At 32.3% G+C, this 12,282-nt stretch overlaps 1 protein-coding gene and 1 non-coding gene across 3 annotated transcripts in view; one reads left to right on the top strand and one right to left on the bottom strand.

Moving 5' to 3' along the window:
• Positions 1-12,282, top strand: part of PIP4P2 (phosphatidylinositol-4,5-bisphosphate 4-phosphatase 2) — an 88,343-nt gene that overhangs the window by 11,081 nt on the left and 64,980 nt on the right. The gene's annotated exons all lie outside the window — the stretch shown is intronic.
• Positions 1,025-1,132, bottom strand: LOC141503735 (U6 spliceosomal RNA). The gene has a single exon (XR_012473060.1). It is a non-coding gene; the product is annotated as a U6 spliceosomal RNA (small nuclear RNA).

Here is a 12,282-nt window from a genome sequence, read left to right as displayed (position 1 = left end):
TTTTTACTTTACAATCATTGCTAAATATACCTCTGTTTTACTTACCCAGTAAGCCATCTTTTATAGTAAAGATTTTCTTAGAAACTCAGAAAAAGCAACCATAAATCAACCCCAATTGACAGTGAAGGAAACATTCTACATCTATTATCTCTTACTCCTCCATTAACTCTTCTTGGGGGGGATCAAAGTTGATCATTATTATTACATAATTACATAATTATATTTCATTCTCTTCTGTTTTCTTTTCCTTCAGGCTCCTTGTGCAATTATTGTTGAATATTGTGTTTATGGTTCTGCTCTTTTCACCCTCTGTAAATTTAAATATATCTTTCATGTTTATTGAATACCTCATATTCATCATCTTTTATGAGCAACAATATTTCAGTGCATTCATATAACACAATTCCTTTAGTCATTCACCAATCATTGAACTCCCATTTTTAACAGTTCTTTGCTACCACAAAAATACTGCTATAAATATTTTGCTGTTTATGGGATTTGTTTTTGTCAATGACCTCCATGGGAGCCATGTCTAACAAGGATTTCTTAGTAATAAAGTATGGTTATTTTAGTTGCCAAAATCTATCCTTCCTTCCTTCCTTCCTTTCTTCCTTTCTTCCTTTCTTCCTTTCTTTCTTTCTTTCTTTCTTTTTCTTTCTCTCCTTTCTTTTCTTTCTTTCTTTCTTTCTTTCTTTCTTTCTTTCTTTCTTTCTTTCTTCTCTTTCTTTCTTTTTCTTTTTCTTTCTCTCTCTTTCTCTCCTCTCTCTCTCTCTCTCTCTCCCTCCCTCCCTCCTTTTTTATTATTTTTTTTTTTGTCATTTTGTACTCTACACTTTCGTTACTTCTCAATTGTACTAGCATTCGGAATTAATGAGAAGCAGGGAAAGTCCAAACTAGAGTTTTGAGAATGGAGAGAAAGGGATAAATGTAAGAAATATTGTGGAGTTATTAAAGATAAAATTTAGGAACTGATTGAATGTGTAGGGTCAGTTATTAAGCAGGAAGAATTTGAGGAATTCTGATCTAAGTGCTAGACTTCTTCACAAATTTGCGTGTCATTCTTGTGCAGGGGCTATACTAATCTAATCTTCTCTGTATTGTTCCAAAACTGCCAAAGCAAGCACCAGACTTCTTTAGAAACATTTGTATTTTGGGCAGAAAAACAATTCCTATTTGAATGTGTGTTATCTTTCCTCATAATATCCCTGTGAAGTTAGTAATAAAATTATTCTTTTCTTCATATATAGAAAAATTAACTAGCTTTTACTATGGATGGTGAATATAATTAGTTGGCATTGTTCTTGTGATTTTGTCTCTCATTTGATGTTGATTTTCATAACATTGTTGACTAAAATTATTTCTGTTGCTACTTCATAGACTACTGCATGATCTTAACCTATGCATGGGAGAAAATTTCTTGGAGGAGATACTTGAATATTTGTAGGTTGTTTAGTTTTCTGATATACCAAATTAAATGCTTTTTTTCCCAGCAGGGGGTAATCAACAGAATGACATTTTTCATCTATTTCTGTTGGGCAACTGCATTTTTGCAATAATGATGTCAACTATGGAAAATAGTCTACATTTTTCAAAGTTGGTTATTTGTTTAAGCAAGTCATATTGAAACTATTGCTGTTTCATGTAATATTTTCTCATCTTTACCATTTCTTTGAATTGTACTTTGATCTTTGCCTTTCATCTAACTAGTTAATGATCTGATTGCATATGAAAATAAGGATATACTTATTTTTTGTTGTATTGTTTGGTGTTCACCATTTGCATCACTTTCCAACTCTTCTCTTGAAGAAAATACTCATATGAGGATGAGGCTTCTAAATTATCTGCATCCTTTTTTTTCTTTTCTTTTAATTTCTTAATTCTAAACCATTATTTTCCAACATATTTCCCACAAATCTATTGTGTGGACACCTTTGCAATGAAGTAATCAAAAAACTGAATTATATGTTGACTTAACTTGATGGATCCCAAAAGATTTGTCTTAGAATTTCTCTTCATTATCCTTTGTAAAAATGTTGCACATATGTTTCCAACTATCTTCTAAATGACTTTGACTTTGTCTTTGGGCAGCTATATGGTACAGTGAATGGATTAACTTTAACAGTTTTGTCTCAGTTTTCTCTTCTATAAAATGAGCTGCAGGAAGAAATGGCAAATGACTCTAGTATCTTTTTTTCAAGAAAACCCCAAATGGATTCATGAAGATTTTGACACAGCTATAAAATGACAACTAAACAGTATTTGAATCCCACTTCATTAGTTTCCTTATTTGTTCCTTTGAAAAGAATTCATGAACCATTCTGTTATTTAACTAGAATTTCTTTGGTTATTTTTGTATTTATGGTATTTGCTCCTCTGAAAAGAACTCATTAACCATTTTGTAATTTATCTAGAATTTCTTTAGTTATTTTAATATTTAATATATTATCTAGTTTAATTTTTAGCAAAAATGTAAATAGAAATGTAACTCTTTTTCTCCAGTATTACATCAACTGTTTGGTCAGTGGATAAAGATCTCGCTTTGATTATTCTATTAATACTATTAATGTTGATAAATGTTTTAAGAACTGTGTGATTCTTGGCATTCTCTTGGCATTGAATAGAGTATTGACTTTAAATAGCAAAATCTGAGTTAAACTCTGGCTATAAGATGTTTACCAGCTGTGTGATATTGGGTGAATCACTTAACCTTTGTCTGCCTCAGTTTTCTCAATAGTAAAATGGGAAAAATACTATTATTTATCTCCCAGGAAGAGATAATATTTGTTAAAAATAGAATAATACCTGGTTCTTAGTAGATGTTTATACTTAATAAATACTTGTTCCCTTCCCTTCTCCCTATTCTCAATAGTACTATAGAAGCAGAAGGGGGTCTTCATAATTGAGGACAATTTTACATATTCCTCTGCTTTGTTTGCCTTTAAGATTAATTCATTAAATACCTTTTGGCTAGCCTTTCACATTGGTCCTTGGACAATAGAGATGGTTACTTATTGGGAACCTATTAAAAACAAACAAAAAAAAACTTGTCCAAATTTATACAGCCTTCTAGAACTTGTGCTCCCTTGATTTAGCCTTCAAGAACCCAAGGCAGTCAACAAGTAAATATTTATTAAGCACCGCCTATGTTTTAACCACTGTGCTAAGGTTACAAAGAAAGCTACAGACAATTCCTTCAATCTAGAGTTTACAATCTAAAGGGGGAGATAATATGCAAAGAACTATAATCTAGGGATTATTTTATATATATTCATTCATTTAACTAAGTTTTTCAGTATTTATCCATACATAAGAAACATTTTAAAAAAGTGAACATAGTATGCATTCAGATTCTGCATTTTTTTCCTTTGGATGTGAATGGCATTGTCTATAATAAGTCTCTGATGGTTGTAAAATTAGGGATTATCAAGAGAGAGAAGTCATTACTTCCTATCCTAGGATAAGATCCCAAAGTAGAACTTTTGTGAGGTTTATGATAACATAACAAGTCTGTGTTTCATTTCCATAGGAATAAAAAAGAACTATTATCAGATAAATTCTACTAATTTTGGCCATTATTATTTTAAGAGATTCATTCAGAAAATATTGAGCACTGATTCTAATCCCAGCACTATACAGTTTTCTTATGTATCTTATAAAACCACTTGGTTAGCTTGGTGGTACAGTGGATAGAGTCAGGAAGACAGGAGTTGGAATCCAGCCTCAGGTATTTGACATTTCTTAGCCATGTAACCTTGGGCAAGTAATACACCCCTGATTGCCTCATCCAGGGCCATCTCCAGTTGCCCTGTTTCATATCTGGCCACTGATGACTGTGGAGGAGAAAGTGAGGCTGGTGAGTTAACACAGCACCACCTCCCTCAAATCCAATTCACATTCTTGTCATGGTATCACCTCTCTGATGATTCTTCGAGAATGAAGGACAAACATTATAAAGTCACTTAAGAGGCATTTTGATGGTGTAGAAGCAGTGCTTCATTGGAGATTGGAGAGTCCTGAGTTTGAATTTCATCTCTGATAGTTATTAACTTGACCCTTGTTAGGTCATATAACTTCTGTGAAGCTTAGTTTCTTCATACAAAAGTAATAACCCTACCACATAGGGCTAAATGAGGGTTAAATGGAATAAACTTACCATAAAGTGTTATAAACCTTAAGGAGCAGCTAGTTGAATAGAGTGCTGAGCCTAAAGTCAGGGAGACAGACTACTCTTCCTGAGTTCAAATCTGGCCTCAGACACTTACTAGGTATGTGACTCTGGGCAAGTCACATAACCTTGTTTGCCTCAATTTCCTCATTTGTAAAATGAGTCAGAGAAGAAAATGACAAACTGCTATAGTATCTTTGCCAAGAGAACGCTAATTGGGATTATGGGTCATTGAATAGGACTGGAACAATTGAACTATTACAATTAATGTTGCACTAATGTTTGCTGCTATTTTATTATTTGACTTGATTTATGATCACTTGGAGGAAAATAATCTATACTTAAATTTAATGAGGTATATACTCCTAAAACCCAAGACTGTATAATTATTGACTTTTCTCAAGGAGTTTAAGGGATTTTCTCAATGCCATTTAGGTAGTAAGTGGTAGAGCTGTGATTCAAACATATATCCTCTTGCCTTAGAGCCAGTAGTACTCTCTCCCTCTACCAAATTGCTTCTTCCTTCCTTAAAATGTAATCCTAATACAATTTTTTACATTTGTGTGTGTGTGTGACTGTATTTGTATTTCTATTTGATTTTTAAGTAGCAAGGTATTAAGAGGCAGCAACAGCATTGCAGCAAATAGAAAACAGACCTTGGAGTCAAGAGTTTTGAAGTATATGTTTGCTATAAGTTTGCTAAACAGCCCCTAAACAGGATGTCTTAGGCAATTGCCTGAGTCTTTAAGTGAAAGAGCAGGTACTTTTCTCAAGTGGTAGAGGGAACTTTTTTACCAGAAGTCTCCTACATTAATAAAAATCACTGGTCTGGGTACCCATATACCAAAAAGTCTCTAGGAATTTTCAGTTATGCACATAAACGTTCTGTGATTATAGATAATACTCTGTACTTTAAGGTAGCATCATGATCTTTGATATTTAATGAAATGAAAATGAATTTATTAAGAAGCCCAGCAGAATCATTCTTACTTACCTTCTCAAATGTGAACAATATTAACATGATATACTTTTTGTTCAGAAAATACTTTGTAAACCTTAATATATCGATGGGCAGCTAGATAGCACAATGGATAGGATGCTGGACCTGAACTATTTTGAATTCAAATGTGATCTAAAGGCACTAGTTGTGTGACCCTGGGCAAGTCACTTATGTTTGCTCAGTTTCCTCATCTGTCAAATAAACTGGAGAAGGAAATGACAAATTACTCCAGTGTCTTTGCCACGAAAATTCCAAATGGGGTCAGAAATAATTGAAACAATTGTACAATAACAACATTATATAATGTACAAATTTACAACTAATTTTACCTAGGCTGCTTTCCAATTATCTCAGAAATATTTATCAAATTGTTAATTCTTTACTAAGTAATTTTTTTTTCTGCTTTACTAAACATTGGGTTACTAGATTACATATTTTTTCATTCATTTTTGTCTAATCTATTCCATAGATCTACTTCCTTATCTTTTAATGGTTTTGATGACTGTTAATTATATGATATAGTTTGAGAACTAGAAGTGCTTTCCTCTTTCAACTCTAGTTTTTTCATTATTTCCTCAAGATATGTTTTCACAAAATGAGTTTAAAACTTGAATCCATTAAAGTATCCCTTTGATATTTGATTAATATGACACTGAAGGTTTAAAATAAATTTGATAGTATTGTCATTTTTATAATTCCCACTAACAAATTCTAAGGATTGAATATTCATCCAGCAATTTAAGTTGTTCTTTATTTTTATTTTTTTTAGGTTTTTTTTTTTTGTAAGGCAAACGGGGTTAAGTGGCTTGCCCAAGGCCACACAGCTAGGTAATTTTTAAGTGTCTGAGACCAGATTTGAACCCAGGTACTCCTGACTCCAGGGCTAGTGCTTTATCCACTATGCCACCTAGCCGCCCCTAAGTTGTTCTTTATTAAGGAATATTTTGCATCTGAATCTTTTTTAAGTATTTTGTGTTCTTTGATAGATCGAGTTTATTATTTTATGCATTTTGTATATGTTTGGAAATAAGATTCCTTTTTTTTACTATTTATTACCTAATGAATTTTTCTACCCTCTTTTTAATCAGGTTGATTAAAAGTTTATCAGTTTTGCTGGTCTTTTTAAAGAATTGATTTTTAGTTTTATTTATCACTTCTTAGTTTATTTTTGGTTGTCACTTTATTTCTCCTCTAATTTTGACACCTTTTTTCTCTTTATTTTATTTGTTGACTTTCTAATTTAAAAAAATGACTTCAGTTTATTAAGATGTTTTTCTATTTTGTAAGTAAATTTTGTAGATATATATTATATATAACATATATAATATACATTATATATATATATTTATATATGTTTTTCCCTCAGAGGTTCTGCTTTAGCTGTATCCCAGAAATTGTAGTATGTTGTTTCTTCATTTTCATTTTCTTCCACATGCTTTTTAGTTGTTTTTAATGGTATGTTCTTTGATTCACTAATTATTTAGATTTTCATTCTTAATTATCTTCTGTTTTTTCTACTTGAACTGAAAGTTGTTTTTTATTGAGTTAAAGTTTGTAAAGGATGTGATTACTTTTTCTACCTATTACTTGCAACATTTCTGTGCCTTATAGTCAATTTTTGTCATAATTCCATTCAGAATTCTTTTTTATCTAGATGATCCAATTTTTTCCAATTTTATATTGTTTTTTGTTTATCTTTTGGTTAACTTTGTCTAAAATGGAAAGGAATTAATGTCTCCCAATATTATTATATTATTGTCTGTTTTCTTGTAATTCACATAATTTTCTTTCATAAATTTAGATGTTAAGATATTTGGAACATATAAGTTGAATAGTGTAATGGTTTGTTGTATGTTTGCTTTAGAATAATATAGTTTTCTTATTCATCTCATTTTATATTTTGAATTGTTTTGTTTGCTTTTTTGGTGATACCATGATTTGGAATGAATATTTTTTTCAGATTCTCAAATTTACATAGTAAATTTTCTTTGATATCTTATTTAATTCTGTATATGACTTTGAGTTTTTGGTGTGTCTCTGGTAAGTAAAAGATTATGTGGGGTTTGATTTTCTTATCCAAGCTGTTATTCTTTTTTATTTTGTTGGGTTGTTAAATCCATTCCCATTTAAACTTATGTGTTTAGTTTCCTATTTTCCTCTATTTGTCTTTAATATTGTGTTTTTTCTTAAGATTTGTTGTTTTTTCTATAAAGAAATAGGTTGTCTTTTCATTTTTACTATTTTAAGGCATTCCTGTTCTTACCAGTTTTTTTTCCACCTTAGAGATAAGAAGGATGAGATGAGGAGAGAAGCTTAGCCAGGATGTGTAGATTGTAACCAGTAAAATTACAACAAAGGCAGACTAAGACATAGTTTTCTCCAGGTCAAGATAGCATTTTATCAATGGTGATCCTTAAACTGTCAATAAAATGGGTCATACTGACTTTCTCAGCCTAAAAGCCAGACACCTGAGCATGATCAATTTGTTAGGCTAGTAATAACCAGTAAATTGGGTCAGTGGTCTCTTTCCAAAAAGATCCACAAAGATCTAAATGGGGGCCCACTGATTGGTCAAATTCTCATAATTTAGACCTCCTCTGGCAAAAGTAAGACAATCCCAAATGGTGACATTTTGCTGAGGAGTTGAGTTAAAAGTTACCATAGTTTTTTTTCCAATTACTTTTTTTCCCCCTTGGCATGAAGCAATCCTCAGGCAATAGGATTAGTCTGAAGTTGGGGAAAGTGTATTGACCTTCAGATCCCTCTCTGGCAATTAAGGAATGTTAACTGCCTCTGGTGATCTTGGCTAGAAAATTAGAACCATTTCAATCAAGACCCTTCCTTTCATCCCAATTTACCTTCTCCTTATTAGAAACTAAATCACCCCTAATTTTGACAGGGAATCAGAAGATCAGGAGAGTTGTGCCTGGTAGTGAGCACAAGATAGTTCTTTGATTATCTGTAAATAAAAGCAAGGGTCCCAGGTTAGCAAGCAAGTGATTATATTATACTGAGAGAGTATCTTTTGGGCTAGAATGAGAAATGAGGGTTTGACAAAACAAAGAATAAGATGAATTACATAGTAATACCGGTTATTAAATAATTTAATATTAATTTTCCTCAATATCTGGGAATCATATACATGGATATTATAATTGAACCCTTGGGAGCTAATGAGATCACTAAGTGAGTTACAAGGAAAAGAGAAGATAATTGGAATCATGGAAACACCCATAGTTAGTAAGCATGACTTGGATGGAGATCATGCAAAGGATGCTTATAAGGAACAGTTAGACAGATAGAAGAACCAGGAAAGATCAGTATCATGAAGATCAAGAGAGAATCCCCAGGAGGAGAAGGTAGGACCACAGCAAATATTGGAGCAAGGTAAAGAAGCATTAGGATTGATTTAAACCCCGCCCTCCCCAACAATTAGGCTACTAAGAGATTGTTGTTAATTTTGGACAGAGCATTTTAGTTCAATGATGAAGGGAGGAATCCAGACTTCAAAGGGTTTAGAAGAGAGTGAGAGAAAATGAGGTGAATGACTTTTCATGTCTCTTGCCTGGATTTATTATAATTTCCTCCCAGTTGAGCTCTCTGTAATCAGTATTGATTTTACAGCTTTCACATGACTGCCAAAGCAATTTTCCTAAAACCCAAGTCTGACCATGTCCCTTCTTTGCTCAGTAATCTTCAGTAGTTCCCTATTATCCTTAGGATAGACCCAAACTTCTTAGCCTGGATATCCATAAACTTCCTCTAACCTGCTTCTGTAGTTATATTTTCTTCACTTCTCACCTTCACATACTGAATTTCAGCCAAAGTAGACATCTTACTATTCCTAAATTCATAGTGTTATCTAATACCTTTGTGCATTCCTAGAGTATCTATTTCCCTTCTGCCTGAATCTCACTTATTTAGTCAATACATATTTATTTTAGGGCCTACCATGTGCCAGGCAAGCTTCCTCCAAGACTTAACTAAGATGCTATTTCTTGATGAAGTCTCGTCCCTTCTATTAACTTAAAGTGTGTGGGTGTGTGTTATTTTACCCTAATTATATGACAATTAAAATTTTTTTTTAGGTTTTGAGTTCCAAATTCTATTCTTTCCTCCTTCTTTCCTTTCCCTACCCCTCCCTCAGATGGTAATCATCAATTAGGTAAAAGGTTTGCATATTAGTCATTTTGTACAAGATGAATAAAAGAAAAAGAATGAAAGAAAATTATGAACTTTTTTTCTCAAAGATTTTTGAAGACTTTGCCCAATCTTTGTTTTGTCTTTTTTCCTTAATTTCCCACTCAACGTTATATTCTTTGTGTTCATATTATCCACCCCTGTGGCATGCAAATCCCAGTAGGGAAGAAACTATTTTGTTGCTACCTTAATATCTTCAGTATGATGCTTTAGAACATTAGTAGGTAATTAATAAATGATTGTTGGATTTTTAAAGATTGAATTCTAACCTGTGCTTTTAATTTTAAATTTTCTATTTTTGGCACTAAAGAACTGGAATTAATGTAGGTATTCATTATTCAGGGAATAGTTAATCAAACTGTAGTATATAAATATAATGAAAAGTTACTGTACTATAAAAAAAGGTAGAGATGAATCCAGAAGAACATATAGAAGGTTTGCATGATTTGATGCACCATGAAAAGCAGAACAAGAAGACTATACAACATAAATGAAAGGAAAAACAAAAACAAAACTAGGCCTGATGTAATTATTATAAGCAAACATATCCCATGAGAGGAGTTGAGACAATGTTTCTCTCTCTTTTCTCTGCAGAGGGAGTGAATATACATGTAGAATGTTATATATACTATCAGATGCAGTTGACATATTGGTTGTTTTTAATTGAATTTTTAATTTGTTTTTAAATATTTGTTATAAGGGTTGACTTAAAATGAACATGATGTAAAAACAAAAAGCATACATTAAAAATGAGGGAAAATAATATCTGTTGCATTATGCAAAGCCATATTATTTGACATTCTCAGCTTGCATCAAAAAGAGAGGCAGCAGAAAACTGTGAGTGATTTAAGGTCAGAAGACTCTTTTCAAACTATTTTGGCTACTTATACCTGTGTGACTTTAAGCAAGTTGTTTTAACCTTTCTAGCTATCGATTACCTCATTTGTAAAATGAAGAAATTGAACTTCATAGTTCCTCCAGACCCTCCCTGGTTTGTAGTTATGATTCTATGAAACATTTTTGTGTCATCAAGTCATAATTCAGGTTTGACTTTCAAATCTATCATAACTCTCAGAGAGATTTCATGATGCCATTTTATCATCTCCCTCTTTCTGAGAGAATAGAAGAATGGGATGTTACTACTCTTCATCCTCTTGTTCTTCCTCCTCTTCCTCCTTCTACTTATGCAGAACTTTAATATGTAACAGGCATTGTGCTAAATGATTTATAATTATTTCATTTTATTCAACTCTGGGAGGTGGGTGCTATTATGGGTTCCATTTTACAAATGAGGAAAGTGAGGCAAACAGAAATTAAGTGACTTTTCAAGGATCACACAGAAACTAGATTTAACCTCAGATCTTCCTGACTCCAGGCTTAATGTTCTATCTACTGAGCTATTTAATTGCCTCCAAAAACCTTTGGGAGTTTCCATGTATTTTTGATAAATTTGAGGTTTTGGGGGTATTATAATGAACTCTTTTTCTTCTTTTTTTTCCCATCTTCATTTTAATTACATAATGACCTCTACTCAAGTCCTAACATTACTTAATATGTTAGATTAGAAATTTAGCATCTAATTTAGTTGGTTTAGTTTCTACTACACTGTTCTTTTTTTACTATTAGCAGTTTCAGTTACATTTTACATTTTACAATGTGGTCGAGGATCTTTTTGATATTACCAATTGTCATGAGGAATGCTATATAACTTGTCTTCTCTCTTTTATGCTCTATCATTTAGTTTTAATTTAACATTATAACAATACTGATATTTATATAGAAAATGTTTGTGGGAGTCACATACATATTCAAAATTCCACAAGATTCAGGTACTGTAGCAATTATTTGCCCCCCCCCCCCAATTTTTATAGATGAGAAACTGAAAGTGAGAAAGAGGAAGTAAGCAAGGTAGACTTGGAGTCAGAAATATCAAAGTTTCAATTCTACCACAGATGCTTGCTAGCTATATAACTGAACAAGTCACTTCACAGCCTGTTTCTTCACCTGTAAAATGAGTATAATCATAGTACTTACTCTGTGAGTTCTTGTGAGTGAAAATCAAATGAGATGACATATATAAAGGATTATGCAAACCTTAACACATTAGATAAAGTCAAGTTACTATTAGCAAAATATTTGCTCAGTATCATAAAATTCCTAAGTGTCTAAGGCAAGATTTAAACTCAGCTTTTCCTGACTATAATCCAGAGTTATATTTCCTCTTCTTCTGCATCAGGTCAATACAACACTAGACTACCAGTTTGCAAGGAAACACATGCTTTATAAAATAAAGGCATTTTTCAAAAGGTTTTAGACCCCTGAGGTCTGGTTTGCATCTGAACTATTTATTCATGACCATCTCATCCCTGGGACTTTATATGCTAAAAACTTGGATAGTTTACAAATGGGGTTCTTAACTTTTTTTGTGTGTGATGGATTTTTATGGCAGTCTAGAGAAGTCTGTAGAATTCTTCTCAAAATGATATTTTTGAAATTCTTGAAATAAACATACATTGCTAAAGGTTATAAAGAACACCAAATAAAATGAAAGACAGTTATCAAAATTCTTTTCCATCCAAGTTCATTCCCCCATCCCCCAGATTATTTGTCTATGTGACCAACATTAAAAAGTCCTGTTTCAAAGGAATGTAGCATTGATGATTCATTTTTTAAATGGTAGAAAAAAGATACAAGACCATTTCTACTCCTCAATTCTCAAATTTCAGTACTCAGGGACCATTAGATGACTATGAATGCTTATGACTCTAAAATTGTGCCTCATCTGATCTATTTATCATGTTAGGCTGTCAGTGGTCATTTGGACCCCTGTCTATCTTGATTTTTTCCTTATTTCCTTGGAGGAGGAAGAAACTATTTTTTTTCCAGTATAGTTATACTGATTCCTTACTTCTCTGGC

This window comes from Macrotis lagotis, chromosome X (genome assembly GCF_037893015.1).
Source record: "Macrotis lagotis isolate mMagLag1 chromosome X, bilby.v1.9.chrom.fasta, whole genome shotgun sequence".
In the NCBI taxonomy this organism is placed as follows: domain Eukaryota; kingdom Metazoa; phylum Chordata; class Mammalia; order Peramelemorphia; family Peramelidae; genus Macrotis; species Macrotis lagotis.
Note: the sequence above shows the minus strand (reverse complement) of the source record. Positions and strands in the feature narration are given on the sequence as shown.